The sequence below is a fragment of the Thermobia domestica genome, chromosome 12 (assembly GCF_964235325.1).
Source record: "Thermobia domestica chromosome 12, izTheDome1.hap1.1, whole genome shotgun sequence".
Classification (NCBI taxonomy): Eukaryota; Metazoa; Arthropoda; class Insecta; order Zygentoma; family Lepismatidae; genus Thermobia; species Thermobia domestica.
The window spans coordinates 87,461,766-87,487,680 of NC_137465.1; the positions used below are offsets into that span (position 1 = coordinate 87,461,766).

General features: G+C 34.2%; 1 long non-coding RNA gene across 4 annotated transcripts; it reads right to left on the reverse strand.

Moving 5' to 3' along the window:
* Window positions 1-5,163: 5,163 nt before the first annotated feature.
* LOC145666538 (uncharacterized) lies at window positions 5,164-16,275 on the reverse strand. Of its 4 annotated transcripts, XR_014127772.1 has the most exons (6): window positions 15,799-16,275; window positions 13,286-13,626; window positions 12,296-12,462; window positions 10,855-11,033; window positions 8,813-8,972; window positions 5,164-7,750 (listed from the first exon to the last, which is right to left on the reverse strand). It is a non-coding gene; the product is annotated as an uncharacterized LOC145666538 (long non-coding RNA). The 4 variants fall into 4 exon arrangements; XR_014127775.1 differs by lacking the exon at window positions 13,286-13,626; XR_014127774.1 differs by lacking the exon at window positions 12,296-12,462.
* Window positions 16,276-25,915: the final 9,640 nt, after the last annotated feature.

Genomic DNA, 25,915 nt, shown 5'->3' on the forward strand with positions numbered 1-25,915 from the left:
TGTATCGAAAAATTTTCGCAGTTGTAATTTTTATATACTTTGTTTACATAGGTTTCAAATTAAAGGTTTAAATTTTTTTTAGTGAATAGTCTGGAGTGAATAGTCTGCGATAACCTCGCGCAAACCGCACATCAATATCTCTCTTGTGTCCGATGTCATGGCCTTCAAAAGGAACCTAAGTAAAAAAAATTCAATGTCGGCCATTTTCCAAGATGGCGGCATGTTGCCGAGGTGGGATTTTTTGGGATTTTGAGTATGTTAATCAGGGGTATCCAAAGAACACATCCACCAATTTTCAGCTTGTTATACTATTTTCCGCACTTTACACAATGTGGGCCTAATTTTCCTATATTATGGTTAATTCTTTGGAATTCATAATGTAAATATGTTAAGAATTAAAAAAATCTTTTTGAAATTCATGGTCTATTTTCGAGGTTTCATATTATTATCTGTATCAACCACTGATTAAATAAGTTTTTTTATTGTAGAGAAGCGAAATAAAGTCTGTTTTATCAGTTTAAACAAAATTTTCAAAAAAGCCTAAAATTTCCCAAGCAAAAAAGCGAAGCAGAAAAAAGTTTTTTTGAAAAAAGCCGGGTTTTTTTCCGAGCCCTTGCATCTCTACTTTTCAGTAACACTAGTTGTTCCCTTAAGCCTTATGCCTGATGTACACAAATGCATGCTTATTTAAAAGTTCTAATTACACCCTAGTTACATGTCACTTGTTTTAGTTTGACCACCGACCACCTGAAACTCAATGCGTACCATATAGCTATATCCAGTTATTCAGGGACTTACAGTTAGTAATACACATTATGTTGATTTTTGGTTTGGTTTGTTTTAGTTTATCGCCCCACGATTATGCTAGGGCATTTAAAGGAGACGTGGAGCTAATGATTATAATGGAATCCGAACCACTTCGGTCGTTCAACTGTACCTACACCGAAATCGAATTCGGGACCACGCGAACCGAAGTCAAGCGTCCTAGCCGCGAGACCAAATGGAGGTCCTTACATTGTGTTGATTTAAATCATTGAGTCAGTGTTGTCAGATTCGAAGATCAAAAACTAGCGTGTTTGTGCTCGAAAAGTAGCGGATTTGAACTATTTGTAGGCCAAATATATACAGTAGAAATGAATTATTTGGCAAGTAATGACTGGCAAGTACTAATGAAATAATTTTTAACATGGGCTGGAAATAGTGCTGCACATATTGCAAGAAATTATGGTCGATGGACTAAAACAATTCTTGACAGGATACCACGAGATAAAAACAGCCTGGGAAACGTCCTTATACAAGGTTTGACGAAATCAAGAACAACTGGAGAGTAACCTGAAAAAGAATTGCTCAAGATACACAGTTGTGGAGAAGACTTGGATAGACCTTCATCCAGTAGTAGATTGATAATTGTTGATTATGATTATGGTTATGATTTTATTATATCTGGACCTCAGAGATAAACTAAACAAAGTCATAATTTCGTAATTTTACAGGGGAAACGAAAAACCGGTTCCTTAAGTAAGACCTATAGTACTATTTTACAAACTATACTAAGTAGTTACAAAGCAGTACGATGCTTTTAGAGTTTCATTATTACACTACTAGAAAGAACATAGTCTATTAAAAAGTATTGTTAATTCAAGTTCGAGCAAAAAGTGTCTTAGCATAGTCTATTTCTTAAGTTTATATAAATTACTAGGTAAGGTAGGGCAAAAACAGGTCCAAAATTTAACGAAATTCGTACAGCGAAAAAGAATTAGTTTTTGATCCTTCACATTCCAGCAAAACTCCGAAAAGTAATACAAAAGAAAACTACAAAGTTAAGAGTCACTTGTTTTGCCGGGACAGAGGAAATAGATACATATAATAGAGCACGAATTACCTATACACTTATATAATATTTATGTCCATGCTTCACAAGTAATTTTCAATCAATATAAAATTTCAACGTAATGAACGCACGATTAGTTTTCTCCAATAAAGATCACATGCACCGGTGAGAGCTCAGGAATAAGCTTAATCTATGATCGAACTTACAACTTTAGCCAGGAGAATTTTCTTATTTAAGTTTTCGCCTCACTTTTCTACCTAGAAGAAGGGTGAAACAAAATGCAATACTGTTATCAGCTAAAAAATATTTATATTCCATTTCTTGCTGTCATAAAATGATAATTCTATTTGTAAATCCATAAACATAATATTATTGCGTTCATGTGTAAACCTAAGAAACATCTGACATACTGTATATCTTTCCCTTTTTTTATGAATAGCTATGTGACTATGTTTTTTTCTTTCCTTCTGTGATAATAATAATAATAATAATAATAATAATAATAATAATAATAATAATAAAACGAATAAAAGAATTACCATACCAATTACATAAACATTACTTTCCCATACAGAAAAATTAACAATCGCCACGACGGAATTTGAACCCAGGTAGCTACAATGGGAGTATCCTGCTTTCAATTTAAAAAAAAAAAAAAAAAACAAATTGCCCCAACCGGGATATTGTTCGCCACTGGCACAGCATGTTCTTTCGACGTATTTCAAACAATACAGGGACACACACACAGAGATAACCAGGACAGTTAAAATTCCGATTTTGCTCTTCAGAGGAATTCGAACCCCTAGTGGATTGCGCCTCATGATCTGAAGCCGAACGACCGAGATCACTCGGCTAGTGCGACCGGCTCAATTTGCAACAAATTCCTCATATGAATATAAGAAAATAAACTAGTTGTTATGGAACATAAACATAGAACTACCTATTTTTGCACGTGTTGATACAATTCAAAGAATATGAAAATAATTTCTGTCCTCTTTCTTTCTTTGGAAATTAGAAGTTATGGTAAAGAAGAAATGTAATGTAAATCGGGACCACCTCTGAAACCGACGACGTAGTCTCAACTTGAAGAACGTTTCGTGATATTTTCTTCATTGAGGAAAGTCTATATAACTTGTTTTTGAGATAAACAAGGAAATCTCGAGTAAGTCATTAAAACAGACTCATGAGCATTAGTATCCTCTGTATATTATTCAAACGATTTTAACTAGGTATTAGTTTGGATGGAAGATGAAGTGGCGCGGTAGGTAAGTGGTTAGGGCATTTTGACTTTTATTCGGTAGACCCGGGTTCAAATCCCGGCCAGGTTGAAACTTTTTCAAATGTTTCAATTTCAATGTATATTCACTGTGACAAGCAAGATCTTCTCTTCCCTAGAAATTAAAAGATGTTGGAATAAGGATAATTGGAGAAGATGTCAATGGAGACAATAATTTACAAACTAATTTCCAGTTGTTGTAGATTTGATATTTTCGTCTACTTTCAAGCTTTTTCTGATTCATAAGCAATCAGTGTTTTTACTACTTTGAATATACGGTATATAATGAAATAATCTTTTACACACACAGCAATATTGAGATTAATATATGGTGTTTATTGGACAACACGCTCTGAACCACAGAGATTCATTGCAGAATGGAGAATAGTTTCATGCGTCATCTAATCACAATTTTACTTGCATAAAGACCTGACTCAGTGCTACAAACTGCTGTCAGTGCCGAGAAAAGTTACTTGTAATTTGGGTTGCATCTGTCCAGGCGTTCTCACAACTGCAAATGACCTGCACCCCAAGTAATGGAATTAGAGCACTTAGGGGGCATATACTTTTGTGGTTCAGTGTACGTGATAAGTAATATCACTAGAAATACAAGTTTGATGCGGATGTCCAACATCAACGTATGGTTGTTAAAACTGTGTTGATAAATACCTACATTTGCAGAAAATTATAATTGTAATGATAACGTTGGTGAAAATCTGTGTTTGAACTCTTTTATCAGATTCAGCGTGTACAGCCGGCCACAAAAATTCTTGAGGTACAAAGTTCGTGAGTTAGGCAACCCAATTAACGCCCGCTACAAGATTAAATATGCCTGGTAGATCAACTAGAACAGTAGCATGAAGTTGCCCCATCTGTTAAAAGAACAAATCGTAAAGTGTGTTTTTGTGCAGGAGTGAGGAGATACTATACGGATAGATTATGCGATATAGGTATTAGTTTATTTTGTAAAGTAAACACAAAGCCTTGTGCTGAGTTTTAAAACTATTAACAGCAGTCTTACCTGAAAAATCAATTAAAGTATGGATTGATCGTTCAGGAGAAGAACCCAGGCCCTAATGAAAATTTTGGGGGTCTAACAGGGCCTGAGCTTCTAGGTTTCGGCTCCACTGATTGATACATAATGTTACTTCGAAAGAAGAACTTGTCTGATTTCATTATTCGTTAAACGACTTTTGAGAATGCTAAATATTTTTATGCAGTAATTTATTTGTAAATATTAAAAATGCAAAATAGATAACATTTAAACGAGTTAGAGAACTTATACGTACTATGCATATTTCTTCTTCGGTTGCAAATATAACTCACGGTTCGTGATTTGTTTAATATTAGTGCAAATTTACACATTGAGACAAAGAGAAAACGAGGGAATATAGTGCCAATAAACAACAATTTAAAAATGCACGAAATCAACGGTTAATACACTGAAAAAAAAGTTTGGTCAAATTGACCAAAAAATAGGTGCTGGTTACCAAATCGTTTGGTCAATATAGCGCCAACCAAACGCTTGGTCACCAGCACTAAATCATTTGGTCACGATTTGTTTGGTTGCAGGAACCTATTATTTGGTTACCAGTACCAAATATGCATTTGGTAATTTTGACCAAACAATGACCAAACAAGTAGAATTTGGTTGGGAATACCAAAAATTTGGTTAAAATGAACGAAATTTGGTTCTTGGAACCAAATAATTTGGTTGCAAATACTAAACTCGTATTTAGTGAATTTGACCAAACCATTTGGTAGCAATTACCAAATACTGTTGCTATAGGTACTAAACTGAAAATAATACGAGGGTTATCACAAAATTCATGGGAAATTTTTTCTAACGAAAATGGTAACAAAGCAAGAAATTTTTAAACATGCAAATGGAAAGTTAATACATATGTAAATATTACGTATAAATTGGATATAAATACACATCCCATAATACGAACAATTATTTTTACTTTTTTTTCTCTCGTGCTATATTCTGATGGAGATGTATATGTTTACACAATTCCTTACATGTAACGTTTACGTACATGCTAACCTTCCATTTGGATATTTCAGAAGTTTTTGATGCGTGACCATTTTCGTAAGAAAGGAAAAAAAAAAGTTGCCATGACTTTTGCGGTAACCCACATATAAAGTTAGAAGTTATTGCTTATAGTTATTAAGAACTTCTTCAAAAATAAGATTTACATATACACTTTGAAGCAACATACGAAATATGTACACGAATACATGTAAATTTAAAATTCTATGTATATGTACACAAAGTTTCAAATCAATCTTTTGAGGAAAATAAAACTATTTAATATATAAAGAATTTACACATAACATTTTTCTACAAAATCATTTTACTGTAAATAATAATAGTAAAAAAAAAAAAAAACAGCAACTGAGTCATACAGGCTTCAAAATTAAACAATGATATTAACATCTGTTAAAGTACTGAAAGTAAGATTTTTAGATCAAAGCAAAACTTCAAGAAAAAAACGTAAAGAACTTAAAGCAAACTTATGCTGTAATTTTACTCCCAGTAAACAACATTGAAGATTTTTCAAATAAATTAGAAACTAGTTGCTGAAAAACTTCGCATACGTATTTAAAATGTTAATGCAAGAAAAAACTTTATCTACGACTTTGGTCGGAAATACATATTTACGTAACTGGGGCCAATTTAAGATAATCAGTAGAAATGTTCGCAGGAGCGGCTACAATGAATAAAACAACTGGGAAACGTCGCACACGTGTTCAGAATCTCACTATAAGTAAAGAGTTTATTTGCGACTTCGGTTGGAAAAGCCTAATTACAGAAATGAGGCCAATTTAAGGTAAGTAGAACATACTTACTTTTCCGTAATCAAACGTTTCGGATCAAATTTAAACAACCCTATCGTATCGAGGTACTCAACCGTATCCAAAGTTCCTCGATTGTTTTATTCAATGTAGTATCCTACGATCAATTTAAATAATTACATCAATATATTGATAAATTGAGAAAACAACCAATTTTGTCACACCAGACCCTTTGTAGGCACGAAATCAAAGATATACAAAGACTGAAAAACATATAACTGAACCGGAATTCCAACCTGGAACCTCCCGCTTACCATGCAGATGCGCTACCACTGCACCATTTAGTCCGCTACCAGAACAGCCATACACTCTTCCACCTTGTGGAACAGCATCGTTATAAAGAGTGAAAGAATGTATTGTTGTTACTGAGAGCGGACTGGGTAGCACATCTGCATGGCAAGACGAAGATCCCGGGTTCGAGTCACGGCTCAGACGCATTTTTTCACTCTTGTATGTCTTTAATTATCTTAAATTGGTTCCATCTGCACAATTAGGCGCTTCCGACCAAAGTTGCAAATAAACTTTGTTTTCTTATACTGAGGTCCTGAACACATATTCGAGGCTTGTCTGTTTATTCCTAGAATAGCATGCATGTACATGAATACATGTACATTTTCATGAAGTTCTAATACATCTACACACATATATGAACGAAGTTATAGATCAACTTTTGGAGAAAAATAGAACGAATTTAGGATATAAAGCATGTACATACAATACTTTTCTACACAAGAATTTTATTATAACTGAGTATAGCAACTGAGTCATACAGACTTCAAAATTAAACAAAAATATTAAATTCAAAATTAAACAATGATATTAACATTTATCAACTGCTGATTGAAAATAAAATAGCATTTTAGGCCAAATATAAATCTTTTCAAAATTACATAACGAAACTAACTGTTTACTGAAGATAAAGTAACATTTTTAGGCCAAATATAAATCTATTCAAAATTAAACAATGATATTAACATGTATCAACTGGTTAGTGAAAATAAAATAACATTTTTATGCCAAATATAAATCTTTATAACAAAGAAGGTAAAAAACTGTGAGAAAAGTTATAATTTTACTCCCAGCAAACAGCATTGAAGATCTTTCAAATAAATTATAAATTATTCTTAACTGAGCTAGACAACGTGCTCAAGGGTGTGGACATATGTTTTAAAACTTTTTTGTGTTTAACGCAGAATACCCTAAGGAAGGGGAACATCTTTGGCTTCTTCTGCAAAAAGCGGTATATGACATAAGTAGTCATCATGATAAACAGACGATACACTATTGTTGGATATGATTTTTCTTTTTTTTTTTTAACTGATATGAAATATCTGTTAACAATAGTGGTCGAAACAGATGCAACTACTGATATTTTATGCTTGCTTGAATCACGTTTCTCTAAAGAAATGTTATTTCAGTACCATGCGTTATACGTAATTGAATGAATTATATGTAATTGTTTGTAACAATGCCTGTTTGTTCAATTTACAAATCAAATTTTATGTTAGTAGCAACACTTATCCTTCATTTAAAGCTCAAACACAGAATATCCTCCAATGGAGTCTTTAGATGTATTGATGAAGGTTGTTTTCGCGAATTTCAAGGGGCCAAATCACTTAGAGTTCATTTTCGGAGGAAACACAAAAATCTATATTGCAGACGAAAGTTATTTAACGTAGCTGTATGTTAAGCAGCTCTTTATTCCGTAATTGCCAACAACGAACACTCAACGAATGTTGCAGGTCTCTCGTTTCCATGAAAGGTTGAACATCACCCATTACCTGTTGGAATCAGAGAGAGGTTAACTGGTCATGTTACATACTTAAATAATTTTTCTTACATATAAGAACAAAGACACTTCTGCTTCCTCAATAGTCTGAAAGCATTATTTATTGTACATTTACAATGACATATGCATTTTGTGCCTATAAATATATGTTATTTTGAAGCTAAAAAATTGGTAAGTAATACTAATACTGCAAATGTTTTAAAAGCTATTAAATGCTTTAAAAGCTGCAAAGGTTTTCAAAAGCTATTTATATCTGACTGCAAAAACGATACGTTCAAACAAGGACAGAAGCTACTAAATTACGAAAACTCGACAACTTGTCCTCAAATAGACATAAGAACTTCCTGACTAGCATTTACCAACAGAGAATATAGAACAGATCACATTTATCCTCAGTAAGTGATTTTGGTTATTAAAATGAAATGAAATTTTTGAGTTTTATGCCCCACGGTTATGCCGGCTAGGCTTAAGGAGACTGTGATGAGAAATGAATGAGATGGTGTAATGAAGAAAGTGGGAGGAAACTGGAGAACCCCGAGGAAACCCACACACACGGTGTTTGTTCACCACAAAGTTCACTTGGTGGGAGCAAGGTTAGAACCCGGGACCTCATGCACTAGAGGTGAACGGTCTATCACTGAGCCACTGAGGCCACTATTTTGGTTATTATTAAATAAATGTATCGAGTTCGTATTTGTTCATACGTAATGAAACGTCGTAGCTCAGCTTCACACTCCGAAAACAGGGTTCTTGGCGTAACCTTAATTTTCTTTCCAACGTATGTCTTTGAAGAGTGTGTGTGTGTGTGTGGTGGGGGGAGAATTATTGGCGGGAACAGTTTTATACTACTTTGAAAGGCACAAGTGACTTTAGTTTACGCTACAATCCTATGTATACAACCAATGTATAACTATTAATATGATCATTACAACATACTTGTTGCAATAAAACTGGATTCAGATAGAAAAATCTACTTCATTCGTACAAGTAATTACAATTTCAAGTTAATGAAACAGAAATAAAGGAAGAATAAAAAACATAAAAATAATATTACCTTCTGTAACACTTTCTGTTTCTAACAGACTTAAAAGTTCGACTGCTGAAGCGTCATGTAGCCGTTTCTTCCTTAGTTTTTCCAATTTTTTACTGACAGAATCCCATTTCACGAACAAGGATGTATGATCAGGATATAAGTCTTTGTTATCTTGATCAATCTGGAAATGGAATTCCATTGTATTAAAACATTTACATTGATAACATTATATCATTAATTGTTACATAAACGCAGTGATGACTTCCACGAACATGTGTTCCTTACCATTTGTTATTTTACTTTTCAGTCAGTATTTTATCTATTTGTTATAAGAATCACAACTTCCTTTAAGTGCATAAATGAAATTTCTTAACTGTAACAATTTCAATACAAACTACTGGTTACAGCGTGTACTTTTACGGACTTGGACTTGGGTTCAAATTCAACCTGCTTTCCCCTGGTGTTGTCCAACATCTTGAGGAAATTGACTTACTGCTAGCTTAAATAAGTAGACCACAAAAGCCACATACGTAGTGCAAGAAGATGTTACATTGACGATAACTGCCAGTTAGACCCATATTGAGGTTGTGGCATCACGGGCTTTCGTCGTGTTATGATGGTTTTTGGTTATATTGCTTAATATAAACAAAGGTCTATTTACTCGGATAGATTAGGCAAGGATGGGGAAAGTATTGATCTGGACTTAATATTACAGGTACCATCCCGGCATTTGCTGGAATGACTGAGGAAAAACCCAGGGAAATTTCACTCACGATGACCGGATTTGAGCCCGGAAGCTTCCGAACGTAAAGCCAAGGTTCTACATGCTGAAATAAGGCCACTAGGGTTTCATATTGATTTGTCAAAGGGCAAAGTGAAGAAAATTCTACAATATTGTTAGCGTTTATCAGACAATAAAACCACTATTTGCCATCTACTGAGAAAAAGGCTTATTGAATCGAAAAGTACTTTATGCATTAAAAAAAAAAAATCATCGTCAAAGTTTCTATTGCTGTACGTATATGCTTGGTTGATACGCAATCACAAGAAAGATTGTTTATCAGTCATGTAAGTATTGTCCTTCTGAGATCTCGCTTTCATAAACAAGTGACATCGTGTTGCAAGAACTCAGTTCTCAATTTTTTTCTTACTGAATATGACTACCTTCCTTTCCATTGCAAGGTAAACTCAATGCAAGTGTTCGTAATGTATGGCCACTTAATCATATGCGTCTTAAAAGTGGAAACAATAATTTTAGGTTTAGAGCATTTGTTTTCAGACTTGCAATTGAGCATTTCATCTAGTTGTTCAAAGCAAGATCGAGTTGCTAATAAAGTGAACTTAATACTTTCCCACTTTGTGTTCCATGCGTGGGGATGAATATGTTACAAAGAACCAGCAAGAAAAATTATTTCCAGCTAAAAAGACATGTTTTAGTTCTTTAAACATGCAATCTGAATACAATGCAAAATATTCACTTTTTGAAAAGGAAACTGCAAAAACTTTTAAGATTCATTGATTGTCTCTATCCTCTTTCATCACTGGAGCTACACAGGAGGGAATCTATAATTTGTAGTTGAATCTGAATTACTTTTATACAATTATACACCTACCGGGCATCGAACCGATAACCACCAACCCACAGGCAGTTCAGACCTGCTTCAACATATCTCAACATTCATGAACAGATATTACATAAGAGGACAAGGAAGTAATTTATTTGACAATCATTTATATATATTTTTATTATGGTTTTATGACAACTAAGGTCTATTAGCTCAGACATACAAATACCTAAACTAGTATATGTCATTTCAATATTTAGTATGACTTTATCCTGAAGGTTTTTACTATTTTCTGTACAAACGCGACACAATTTTAAAGGAAACTTCTGTTCTAAAATGTACGTTATGAAAAAATCAACTTCTGGACGTAAGTAAAAGATTTTATATGAATGTTCTCAGCCCCAAAGAATAATTTAATGCTTGTAAATTATGGCCTATTCAGTAACAACACAGTACTTAGTAGTAAAACAGAATGAAGGTTAATTAAATGAAACTTACCAATGTATAGCCCAAAGGCTGCTTCAATGCTAGCCAAGTTGAAATTATTTCATGAATAGTTTTGCCCTCTTGCTTGCATCGAACTTTCAACGTTTTCTTCCAAAGATCAAGTACTTCCTGCCAGGGCTCGACACTATGCTTTAACCACGCTAAGCTGTTTTCAATATCTATGCCACATTCTGAAAAAGAAGAATAAACTTACCAAACAGATCTGTATTACATTAAAAACTTAGTAATAAATGCCTATATTTTTCAAATATCAGTTAAAATGATTCTATATTTTCATAAGTCCTCTGTACAAGTATTTATATCCATATGTAATATATAATAAAGAAAAGAAAGAAAGAAATATATTTACAAAAAAAAAAAAAAAAAAAAAACTGTTCTGGAACTGTTCCTGTGAAGCTGAACTTGAAAATTGCCTTCAAATGTTAATCTATATTTCCGGCACAAATATCGAATGCCTTTCATCAGAATGGTTTAATTCTTCAAATATGTAGAACTTATGTAAATTACATGTTCTAGCTTAGTACTTCAATGGTATAACGTAATAGTGGTACTATATAAGTATAATGACTATCTACGACGAAGAAAGTCGCAAAATATTTAGTAATAAATGCTACTTATCATTTCTTATGAACGGAGTAACTCTTGTAATGAAGGATTTGAAAATTAAGCATACAAAATTTGGACTTGTTCAGTCTTGTAAATAGAAACACACAGAATCTTAATATTGATTAATATAGTGCACTATTTAATCCTTAATAGATTAGTTGGTTGCTTAACTGAAGAGCAGGTGTAAAATTTCTCGACTGTAGTTTTATGTTGTAAACAGTAACAATATCTACACAGTCCCATTATTACCTTATACTATTGAAATACTCAGCTTGAACTGAGCTTGAACGCATATACACTTTAAGTTTTGAGCCATCCTGATAAAAGGCACTCGATATTTTTGCCAGAAATACATGTGAACATTGAAGAACCACGTTTTAATCTTACAGGAATATTTTCAGGTTAGTATCGACTTATATTAATGTGTGTTCCATACGTTCAATTAGCAGAGAAAAAAGAATTAAACGAAACTAAACCATTTTTTAAAACATGGTTCTTGCAAACACTGGCACAAAATAGGTAAATCATTGGCACTTTTTAAAGTATGATCGGGGCCTCGGTAGTTCAGTGGTAGAGCGTTCACCTCTGACGTGTGAGATAGTGAGATACCTTATTTGATCCCAAATCGCGCTAAGTGACACCGTCTGCGTGGATTTTTCGGGGTTCTCCCGTTCCTTCCCACTTTATTCATTTCTTATCATCATCATCATCTCATTTGGTCTACCTGGCATAACTATGGGACATAAAACTCAAAGGTTTACTTTCATTTTTAAACGTATGATCAGAGATGAATAAATCATTTACTAGATTACATTTTAAACATTACCATCTAGCGTAGAAGTTCCAGTGTCACGCTTTTTTGTTGAAGGACCTGACTGCAACAATGCCAAACTTTCTTAACGACTTGCATGTATTTCTATATTTGTCAACGAGTTTTCCTTTTGAAATCTTTTGATTTGGACCTTGTGACTTTGGTGGAATATAATACACTTCCTAAAAAAGACATTGTTACTGTAAGATTTAGAATTATAACCTTAATAAATTAAATTATGTATAAAAAACATTTCAGACAATTACAGAATAATTTATCATATTTATACTCTTCTATGTGATGTTCCACGTTTAGTATAGCATACGTTTAGTATACTATACTCCAAGGAAATATAAATTTTATAGATAAACGCATTAAAAAAAAAGTTACAATTTTAAAGATCCTGCATATCGTGATATCATTTCGCTTAAATTGAAGTAACCGAAAATATAACTGAATACCAATCTCTTCGCCCTCCCAGCTACTCTAGTGAATAACGCGTGTATCCTTGATGTATGTGGTCCTGGATTCAATTCCCGGTGAGAGCACAAAAAAATGCGATCGTTCACTTTCATTAATCACCTGTTTACCTTAGTCTAAACAGCATAACCGTGGGACGTTCCAAAAGCTCTTTCAATGTACCTGATGCTTTCCTGGTATCGTGATGCAAATAAATTTTCTCGGGATATCAGCCAGGTGATGTGTTCGTTGTGCAAAGTCTCGAGAACAAACATTGTTCTCATGATACTGACCCTGATGATGAAAACAACGTCTGTTCTCGAAACTTTGGACAACGAGCACATCATGTGATTGATATCCCGAGAAAAGTTACTTGCACTAGCAAAGATGGAATAAATATAACGCAGGCTGTCACCAGATTAAAAGGTGAACGCCAACATCGTTTACATTTCGACTGGTAATGAATCATATTTGCACAGTTCATATTTGCAACATAAGTATCACTGTATCAATTCATATTCAAGTGACTAAAGGCAGAACACTTACAAAATCTGTCAGCTTGAAGAGCTTCGAACTCCGAGACTCTGTAGAGAAATTTGTCTCTCGTTTCAGCATCGTATCAGTTCCTCTTTTAGTAGGTGCTGGCATGGAACAACTGCTTTCTGTAGTTTCAGATCGAACTGACACTGAGCCATCTGGCGTTGACACTGATGGTGAAGCAAATGAGAGAGAACCGTCATCTAGCACATCATAAATTTCAACTGTGTTTGTTTCTATAAATTCCTTAAATTTTGCTCATAATTTTGCACATGTCCCTATTTTGGGAATTAACTGAGTAATTAGTTCATCAGTTAATGAATTAAATGCTGCTTCGCCTATTTCCTGTTCTGAAATATAGATTGAAAGTTTATAATTAACCAGATATTTACTGAATATCAAAAAAGAATTATACACTGGTGAAAGCATTTAAGTTTTATTACACTACCAAGCGAAATTTGGTATGTTACGCGATCATGTGCCACACAAAGAGTATAGGAAGTTGCTCACCCCAGTTTTTTTTTCTTGGGCTTTACAGAAATGGGTGTATTTGGGCTAAGCTAAAGAGAAAAATGTTCATGGTAACTTCATACTTCAGCTTCATACTGTAAAAGTTACAAGGGTATAGAAGCAACAACAAGAATTTAGGAGTATTTTTAACTCATGCAAATCATTTTGTAATTTGGTGCATAACGAGTATCTATGGATAACAATAAGTCTAATGCTAACCGATTGTTTTCAAAGACTAATGTACTTCTAACAAACAATGAAAGGTTCTATGCAGAAATCATAGCCTGTCTCCTGTCTCTCTCTCTCTCTCTCTCTCTCTCCTCTTTGGAATTTCTGACATTGGTCGTTTTGCTCCAAACCACAGAATTATCTTTTGGAGATAATACACTATTCTCTGAATGCTTTGAAGAATGTAATATTTTCCGAATACCTAAAAGAAGTTACCTAATAAGAAGTATACACTCGAATATATATAGGGAGGGGGTAGTGGTTCATGTTACGGAAGCACAATTTTGTAAAATTTACAGAAGAAATATGATATAGTGTACACAAGCTGAATTTTACGTTTATAAGTGGAGCGTTACTAGTGTCAAAGCATGACAAGAGCTATTGAAACTAGTATCATTGCAATATACCACCTCTTTTCATATCTTTACTTACGCGTATACCCGCCATCACTGACGTGCCTGCTCCCTGCGCTGCCGCTTCGGCCCACCATCTTTGCTTAATCCTGACTGTTAGATAACATTCGCGCTTTTTAGTGTCCACCTAGCACAGGTTACGTTTATGCACTGTATATTTATGACAATCAGAAAGTTTTATTTATAAGCAAATCGTAAAAGAACTGTGATTTTTTCACAATTACTTCTGGTGGGGCCATCGATATTTACCTGTAATAAGTGAGATATTTTCATGTCGCCCAGCGTAAGTCTTTTAGGGGTCAGTAAGAAGTAAATTAGTGAAAATTATATTTTTTTAACAATTATTTCGAGTGGTGTACGGAAAGTAAAAATGCACGCTTTTATCAGCGTATTTCACGATAAATATCGATTTCAAAAGTAAGGATTCTATATTTGCGTTCCATGAAATGTTCTTTCAAAATTATGCTTTATATTTCGGATGACATTTAGTATCTCTCCCAAATCCATGGACGGCTCAGGACCCAGTACTGTGACTTAGAGTAAGCTGTTGTTAACTACCTCGTTTATGCGAATACCCACCGTCGCTGACGCGTTTGCTCCCTACGGACGCACATCGTTTCTAACTGTCGGGCCCCCGCTGCTACGCTTCTGTTCGATAGCATAAATGGTTTTCAGTGTCCATATAGCACAAGTTGGTTAGTGTTTTATGCGTAGTTTTTATGCTATACGTTCGCACTGTACTTATACTCATGACTACTTTACATTTACAAATAACGAATGGTAACCCCTACCATGTAAGTCAGAGTCAATACCAAGTGATCTGGAGGAGAAACTAAATAATAACCCATATTTCTTTCGTAAATTTTAGATTTCTGTTCATCTGTAAACTGTAAATGCACCAATTTATTTTGCAAACTACTAGCGTTAGTGTCACTTTATTTACCCCTTTCCGGAAGTATCTAGTGGTAATAGAAATTACCCCAACTCTTGCCCCTGCAATTTTATACCCTGCTCTAGTGTCGTCAATGCCCCCTTTATCCATATGTAAGGGCCTACGTTTAACTTAATAATGCCCGCTCCGGGTGGTAAACTCACTTTGAAACCAGAAATTACTCTCTGTTAATTCTATGAAAATTGATCAAAAATTCCCTAACCTTAAGCGAACCCGTTCCTACAACTACCTTACTCTACTGTACCCTACCCTACTCTAATCTACTACACCTTTGAAAGCGGTTCTACACATCGATGCGCAGTTGGGGCGTGCATTGTAAAGTTTACCCAAGACGTATTTGTTACGCCAAATTTACAGCCAATAGAATAAGTACATGTGAACTAACAGCAAAAGTAATATATACGAAAAAGTACACTTACCTTGAAACACGTCGATTAGCTGCGGTAAATTCCAGCTTCTTAATAAATTTATATCATGGATCCATTACGTCGTTGAAAAGTAACAATTACTTCTCACTTCACATCACTGTGACTTCGTTGAGAAAGTTGTATAGTGCACACTACACTCATTTACACACAGTTCTTTTACGGTGTTTCTTATGATTGTTGTTCTACGTGTATTTTTATTTTTGCGATCCACACTTTCGTAATCGAAATGTTTATCCAGAATGCAAATAAACACATGTGACCTTGTAAATAGACATTTTGGTCCGGAAAACCAAATAATTACCAAATCAGTTAAAATTTGGTTCGCATAACCAAATTAATCAACCAAATGTTCTGACCAAAAAATATAGTGTTCATGACCAAACACGTTTGGTCAAAATGACCAAATTTTGGTTAAATTAACCAAAAAAGTGACCAAATGCTCTGACCAAACAAATTTGGTATTCCTGACCAAGCCCTTTTTTTCAGTGTATCAGACATAGAACCATAGATAGAATTAACTCTGTAACTCGTTTTCTCCATTCATTTTCCTTCCTTTATTTTCACGATTACATCATCACTGAATTTCTCCAGTGGAGATTATCTTTCATTTAGCAGCATCCAACTGGAGCTCAGCCTTGTAAATGAAACATTTTGAAAAGTGTAAGCGGCGAACGCGGGAATCGAACACGGGTTGTCGGATTAGGAAACTAAACTGCGAACCACTCATCTAAAGCGTTACTTCTTCCGGCTCGCCAAATTACAGAGTATTTCTGTTCGCTCAAAACCAACAGCTTGTTAATAGTCACATTTATTGGCAAAACACAGGAATATGTAATTGAGGAAACGGAGGGTATTATATCATTATACTCACTAAATTATCAACATTACAGATTATTTCAAAACAAAATACAAAACTCCTTTATTTTGAATCAAATACAGTGTGTGTATTATATTCGTAAACAAATTAAAGACAAATCAATTGCTGCGTCATAATCGTGGTTAACTGGTCAAGGTGCTCGACCATTAATCTGAAGGTAGTCGAATCGAATCGGATCCACGAACGACTAGTACTTGTTTTCTACTTTAGAATTTTTGATGGCGATGACACGCGTTTTACTTTTTTTTATGATATTTGAATACCCGGATGTTACAATACTTGAACTATCAAATCTTCAGGAATAATAATAGTAATAATAATTAACTAATAATAATTATTATTATCTTATAAAAGATTAAAAGTTAGGAGCTTATTATTGCTTAGGGCAGAACACTAAATCAGAAATATAGCATTTGGTAATTAACTGTTCATATATGAATGAAAGATTCATCTTAATTTTTATTCATCAGTTATATAATTTCTTTCTTCTAAATTCGTCTTTCAAATTGATGGATTTGTTGCTTCTTTTCTCTAAGCGATTGTGTACTAGAAGCAGTGATGTGAGGTGGAAAATTTTCGCTACATTTTTCCGGAAAATTTTCCGTTCTAAGAAAATATAAATAATCAAATAACGATTCCTTAGTAATGATAAAATTGATGAAATTCATATATAGAAAAGATAAAAAGTGAAAGATCGTTTAAAGATCTGAAAATTTTCATGGATCAGACAATTTTCAGTAGTATGTAGGAACAAGTGAAACAATTTTTCATGAATCGAAATATTTTGTCTCCTATGGAAAAATTGAAGAACTATTTATGAGTCAGAAAATTTAATTTTGAAGCAAAAAGTAAAACAACTTTTTGTGAGTCGGAAAGTTTTATTGCTCTGTAGAGAAAAATGAAAGGAATATTCATAGATCGGAACGAATCTATGTAGAAAGAAGTAGAAAACACTTTTCATAAGCTGGACAATTTTGGATATTATATATAGTGATGTTAGGTGGAATTTTTTTTTTACTATTTTTAAGTGCACATTGAGATACAAAATTGAATTTCTGTAGCGGAAAGTTCATCAGCAACAAATTATAATTTTCCAGTTAGCTTTCAGGAACCGGAAAACTTTCTAATATTTCAGGTTGGGAAGTAAAAATGTACATAGTGTTTCTCTCAAACTCTCTCCCTCTGCGAGCTCCTTCCTTGCTAAGCGGTTAGGATAAGCGCCTTTGGCATGGGTAACCTACTTCAATTACCGGTCGCCTTTGGCGTGGGAGACCCGGGTTCGATTCCCGGCAGGAGCTCATGTGGTTCGGATTCCACGTTAATCAGTAGGTCCACGTCTCATATAGCCTCGCTGCTGAAAGGGACGCTAAACTAAAATCAACTCAACTCAACTCATTCAATTACCGGTGGGAGCTCATGTAGTTCGGATTCCACGTTAATCAGTTGGTCCTGTCTCATATAGTCTCGCTGGTGAAAGGGACGTTAAACTCAAAATCAACTCAATTCAAGTCTCTCTCTCTCTCTGTATATATATATATATATATATATATATATATATATATATATATATGTGTGTGTGTGTGTGTGTGTGTATGTGTGTGTGTGTGTGTGTGTGTGTGTGTGTGTGTGTGTAAAGGACCGAGAACATACATAGAGTTCGTGGAGTACGAATATCCCATTCTATTATTTAAAATTTAAATTCATTAAAATTGAAGAATATTTTCCGATTCATAAAAACATACTTCACTTATTCCTACATCGTTCGTTAGCCATAAAATTTATCGGTAATAAATATTCTTAATAAGTTCTATGAAGTGAAAATCTAACAACTCTTCATTTCTTCAAAAATATTTCCAAACCTTCATTGCGTTGTTCCCTCAGAATCCACCTTTGATCTCACAAAATTATATTTCGTCAGTTTAATACGCGTAAGACGAAGTTTTCTCGTAGCTTTACTACTTTTCTAGATTTACATACCCTACTTTATAAATAAGTAGAGATAGTATAAAGTGCCGACTATAAATTTTTGACTATCTAAAATTCGAGTTTAAGTAACTCATGAAAAGAAATACTGACCATTTCCTATAAATAAACATTTATTTATTCATATATTCATTCAGAAGAGAAAGTGAAATATAACTAATAATTAAGCTGATTTGTGTAGTTGTTTTTCCAATAAAATAATAAAAGAAACGTAAAAAAGCTGCCCTATTAGCGCTGCGATCTAAAACCAACAAGTAATTTCATTTTAATTTACAAAATAAAAAACATATCTCAGTTTTATAAGTGTATATACTTGTTCTATCGAATCGTAGTTATTTCCAATACATTTTATATATAATAATGGTAGTTATACAATACAAATGTCTGCTGTATTGAAATTATGATTTATGAGTGTTAAACATAATAAAATGAAAGCATATCTCATTATTTTCTGTTACAAAATAATCTTCATAAAGAAATTTTACGTAGTTATTTCATTACATAGGCAGGCCTATATGTGAAGAAATAGTGGAATTTTCTGTTTTTCAAATAATTGATAAATTCACGAAGGTTTGTTTTCGATTTCTTGTTAAATTTTTAAATATTGGAATGGGATATTTGTTCTCTACGAACTCGATGTATGTTCCCTGCACTTTACACACACATACACACACACACACACACACACACACACACACACCTCTACACGTATTTTCGTACTTGTTATCTCCGAGTTGGGAAACCGACTTGTTGGAACCAAATGTGCATAAAAAACTAAAAGAGATACAAGAACGAGAGTGAGATCAAAATCCATGACTTTTATTGATATTTGCGGTGGGAAAACACTTATGTCTCTATTTCTGACAGTTTCTTGGGAAATACGTGTGGTACCGTACTATATTTATTGGATCCTGGTGCCAACATCACCTGCAAGATGTAAATGGCACCGGTACCAATAACATATCGGGATCATCTAATGTTACACACTCACACACTATTAACATTCTTTTACAAAATTGCAGGCGTTATGAGGACCTCTACAGTGTTGTAATTTTTCCGTCACCTATAGTGTAAAATAATAGCACAAAGTAGAAAAGTACACGCAATTTTGGGGGAATAAGTCTACAAGAATTTAAAAGTATGTGGAAAGAAACTACATAGTTGTTTATATTTAAGTTAAAAGATATTCGTCAAGTGAACTTCCTACACTACTCCTTAAATCTGGCAACCACGTTAAACCGGGAGACACTCTGTATGTTTGGTCTCCACTTCTCTTTATCGGAGTAGAAATGGGTATTTAAAACAAGTTCTATCGGGAAAGAAACAACTCGTTCGTAAACGAGCGAGAGGTAGTTCGAAGTTTGCTATGTCCACAACTGCTCGCTGCATTTGTTAATAAACGCTCAGAAGGATGTATCCACCTTTTCGATTTACTCTCCCGCCATTCAAACAGTTCCTCTACCTTCTGCGTAACGATGACGTAGAAACATTCTCACGACAGCAAGACTCCTTTTATATCACATTTGTCGATAGAAAGGAAAATCATAAGATCTTAATTGTTTTGAAGGAAAAAAATATTAACAGAGAACCTAAATAGGATGTACTGAGAATTTAGCGCGTAGCTATTTTATGTATTTTCTTGCTAAGTATTTAGACGTTCAATTTGGGACATTTAAAATTGCTTTTCGGAGAGATGAACCGGACTTTTGATCAGGCTATTGTACTGACCAGATCCAACATATGAATTTAAATGTATGGCACATTTGACACTTTAAGGAACAAGTTAATTACATTTGAAACATGAGCACACAGTACAAAAATTGCACATTAGAAAATGACTCTTACAACTTTGTTACAGTTTGTACGTAAATTCTAGAATTCGAAAATATTCTTGTAATAATCCTGGTCACTGTGTTAGTTAATTCTTGTGGCCATCATTCTTATATTACTGAATGAGTCTCTAACAAGAGAACTTACGGAAGTTTAACTCACCGATTTGAATATACTTTGCAGACTTGTAGAACATCGACAAATAATCGACATTTTTTTTCGGTAGTGCTGCGGGTTTAAGGTCCCTCGGTAACCCTTTGAACGTCAGGGAAAATTTTGAAGCATAAACAGAAAACAATCATTTAATGTAGGAGAAAACATGCTCCCAATGAGGTTTTGGGACAGCTGATTCAGAATCTGACGTAAAAATTAGAAAATTCAAAATGGCGGATCCAACATGGTGGTTACAATTACAAAAGTCTTCTGGTTTGAAATGGTTTGCTGTTAGCCAAGAACAATCGTAGTTGGCAGAGGTTACTGCGAGAAGATTGCAGACCTATTTGAAACCCCTTTCTGTACTTATTTTAACAGTATGTTTGTTTAAGGTGAGTCCCCTCACCTCTCACTATTCGGGGTGTTTGTTTAAAGTGAATCCCCTCACCTCTCACTATTTTGGGTGCTTATTGAAAGGGAGCCCCCTTGGCTCTCACTATTCGGAATACATATTGAAAGTGAGTCCCCGCGCCTCTCACTAGTCGGGATGCTTTTTTAAGTGATTTATATTATATTTGAGTATGAGTTAAACCTCAAAAGAGTATCTCAAAATAGAAACCATTCCTGCAGGGACAACAGGATTTAGCATCTTGATGTATTCTTTTTTAGGCCATGGAAAAATTTCTTGTACATTTTTCTGACATTGTCCTTCTCTATAACATAAATTTACATCTCCGTAATAATATAATTAAGATCCAATCACTGATTCATAATCAGCTTTCTTCTCCCACATTTGCAAACATTATTAGGTATCTGAGGTACGAAAGCGGTTATTTTGATTAAACACCACATGCGTTTGGTAATCCCGTAACATTTTATTTCAAAGATTATGCAGCATTTTGCAATTTGTGCGCAATTATTTCTGTAATAAAGTGTGCGTTGTGTTAACTATGTTTATGTATCACACATCTTTTTACGGAATATCATTACTGTAAAACGTTTTCTCAATGAATTCATAATTATAACAATTGAGGATATACACTGAGAAAAAAATGTAGATGGCGTACTTAAAAAGATAGGTTTCATGCGTAATTCCTGTAGTTTTTGAACTTAACGTACAGCAGACGTATAACTGAAAACGCACGTTTTATAATACTTCTGTATAAGTGTTCCATCTATACGTACTTTCCGTATGAAACAATGTAGGCGGTCAGGATCTCACATACAACTTGTCGTATATAACATATAGCTGACGAAGGTAACATAAGTATATGTATGTGATATACGGAAAACTGTTAGATGTCAGACATTCTGCAACGACATGATGTAACATCTAAGGGCAGTGCCTATGTAGCATGTAGATAACGTATGCTCCGTACTGATTTCTATAGTAAACAAGAAGATACTGTATATTTTACAATATACCGCTGTCCGGAGAACGGATTTTTCTCTGTGTATGAAACTCTGACATACTGACAAGCGAGGGGACTCACTATAAACAAGCACCCCGAATAGTGAGAGGTGTAGATATTATCTTTAATCAAGCATCTCGTTAAAATAAGTACAGAAAGGAATTTCAAATCGTTCTGCAGCCTTCTCGCAGTAACCCCTGCCAACTATAATTGTTCTTGGCTAATTGCAGACCATTTCAAACCAGAAGACTTTTGCAATTGTAATCACCATACTGGATCTGCCTTTCTGAATTTTCTAATTTTGACGTCAGATTCTGAATCAGCTGTCCTAACTCTTCCCCCTGGCAGTATATTTTCTTCTACATTAAATAACTGTTTTCTGTCTATGCATCAAGATAACCCCTAACATTCAAAGGGTTGTTTCAAGCCTTAAACCCACACCATTACCGAAATAAATAAGTGTCGATTATTTTTCGATCTTCTGCAAGTCTACAAACTTTCATTCAAAACGGTAAGTTTCACTTCCGTAAGTCTCCTTGTGAGATAAACATCTTAACCATAAATGTTTAATCTGTCTCTGAAATTAACTTTTTAGATTAGCATTTATCTAAAACATGCATTTTATATAATGTTTGATGATATAACGCTTTTTTCAATATTCAATATCGCTCCCATGCTCTAGAACAAATAAGTTGTTAACGTAATATCTTGTCGTTTGGAACATACATGGATATCTCATGTGCCTCTGCAGCTTGATTGTTTGGTTGGTTCGGATTTTAACATGCCTTTTGAGCACTGAATCATTTGAGACGAACTTCTGTCTTACCATCATGTCCGAACCCCTTCAATTCCCACCGGGAATGTTGTTGATTTCAGTTGAATGTCCCTATATGAGACGTGGATCTACTGATTAACGTGGCAATCGAATCATATAAGCTTCCGCCGGGAATCAAACCCGCGTCTTACGCCGAACGTACATATGCCTACTATATAACAATAAGGGAAGTGTGTGTATATGCAGCGTTTCTCTTGGAAAATTGTCAACTTGTGAGGTGAAGGTGGTCATCAGAACCACATTCTAAATCGGTTTTTGAATTTGTATCCAAGATCTGGACTTGAATCTAAATTGGAGATACAGTTCTTTTGATTCAGCGTGTTGGTAGAGAATTAGTTTCCCATCTCTTCCCGGCATTTGAATCATATCAATATTGGTAAATGAAAAGTATAAGTAACATAGCGAAATAGAACATTTATATTTCGTCACAGGTAATTTCAGTGAAATTAGGGTTGTCATCCATTCGGCGTTTGCCGAGCATGTCCGACTTTTTATGATTTTTCAATGTCCAGACGTCATTTCAATTATTTTTGAACAGTCTAACATTTAATCATATTTTAATTTGTTCAATATTTTGCTTTAAAAATTAGTGTTTCTCAATTGCGTTAGACAACTGTCCTTCATTGGTTTAATCAAATCTTTATTAAAATTGATACTCGAAAATGTGTCGAAGTCCAAACTTCAAATTTGATCTCTAACTCGGGAACTACAAGTCTGTACATCATAGTATTTCATATGAGTACAACGTTGTCAAGATTTACAATCATGCCACGTTTGATTCAGATCATTGAGTGGGGTTGAAATCGTACTGTATAGCTCCCCTTGATCTTTCAGAGAATAATCAATCAAAGACGAAACTATAAATGATAGAAGTTTTTAAACGGTTTGCGTTATGTAAGTAGTTAAGCATATAGCCTAAGCCTAATAATTCATTATGTGTCCCTTATTTTATGAGTTCTTAGTCTAGAATGAAAATTTAACTCTTGCTGAAGAGTGCTGATGGACATTTTTTTTAGAAGTAACAATAGCATTGAAATTTCCAGTGAACTTAATCAACTTTATTTTGCGATTTTAGCAAAACTGTATTGCTGAGAGTAATGAGTATTTTCTCTTATCAATGCTTAGTGAATAAAAAAGCTCATTAATACAGTCAATTACGGGATCGGTCATTGTACTAAAATGTACGCAGTTTCATGCACATGAATTATGAAGCATTTTACAAATACTTGTTGCAATAATGCATTACTTCGGCAAAAAAATACTGGCTGGGGCAACTACAATTCTGATGCAAGAACCAATGCAGATTCAACATCATCCACACAATTATAAGGTAAAATGTTTTCAAATTTACATTTAAAAATGTCCAGCTTTTTAATAAAAAGTCAGCTATTTTCTGAAAGAATGTCCACTGTTCGACGACTACGATGTAATAATCTTATAAAATCAAAGAAGAAATAATGAAATGAGAACAAATATTGACCAGTTGGTAACTGTATTTATATCCTTTAGCCCAATCAAAACATCAAATGCAGACTTCCCAATATCACATCGGTACAACAAATATCATAATAATAAATCATAGTGTGAGGGTAGATAATAAGTAACAAGAATTGAAAACTTTGGGGCAAAACCCCGTAAAGTCCAAACGTGAAAGTGTAAAGGAGATGATAGCTTTACAAGGGTTTCTCATGATCAGATTTTCTCCAAACTTGGCATCTATATACTACATCGAAAATAAACCGACACGTATTCTTTTTCTTTTTGTCGGAAAATAGGTTAAGGGGGCAAAGGTCCCCGTGATTAAAATGGGCACAATAAAGAAACGAAACTCTGCCGATGGAAAGATGACTTCAAAGTAGGAAATACGGGTTTTGTCGTTTTTGCGAGAAAAGGGTTACGGGGATCAACGGGCCCCTTCGATATCACAAAGAACTCCGCACATTCCTTATGGAAATTGGATTTCGGTGGAATTGCTTGAAACCGTGATATGCTGTAGATACGGTGTTCCTGAGAAAAAGTCTCAGTGAGCACAATCACAAATCACTGACCATTTGGCTATTACAGGGCCACTTTTTTGAAAATAGCCGAAGAGAACGACGTTTTGGATTCCGGTAAAAATGACTAAAACCGTGATATGTTGTAGCTATTGTGATTCTGAGAAAAAGTCTTAATGGGCACAACCACTAATCACTGATAGTTTGGCCACTAAGAGGCCATTTTTTCGAAAGCAGCCGAAGATAGTGATATTTTGGATATCGAGGAAAATGACTGAAGCTGTGATATGTTGTAGATATTGTGATTAGGGATGCGCACGAGTCGAGTCGAGTCAAGATTTAAGCTTGTGTCGACTTGTCTCGAATCGAAAATGTTTGTCTCGACAGTTTCTGTCTCGACTCGACCCCGAATTCGACTCGAGATGAAATATACGAGTTAAAATATACGCATACATCAGCCAGAACATTATGACCAGTGATGAAAATTTTCCCGGAAAATTTTCCGATTCATAAAAACATACTCCACTTATTCCTACATCGTTGTTTAGTCGAGATGTGAGGTGGAAAATTTTCTTCTATATTTTTCCGGAAAATTTTCCGTTCTTAACAAATACCAGTGATTAAGTAATAATTCGTCAATATTCATAAAATTGATTGAATTCAAATAAAGAAACGTTAAAAAGTGAAAGATCGTTGAAAGAATCTGAAAATTTTCATGGTTCAGACAATTTTCAGTACAATGTAAGAACTAGTGGAACAATTTTCCATGAATCGAAAAATTGTCTGTCCTGTACAATGAAAATTTTCCGATTCATAAAAACATATTCTACTTATTCCTACATCGTTGTCTAGTTGAGATGTGAGGTGGAAATTTTTTTTCTATATTTTTCCGGAAAATTTTCCGTTCTTAAAAAATATCAGCGATTAAATAACAATTCGTCAGTATTCATAAAATTGATTGAATTCATATATAGAAATGTTAAAAAGTGAAAGATCGTTTAAAGAATCTGAAAATTTTCATGGC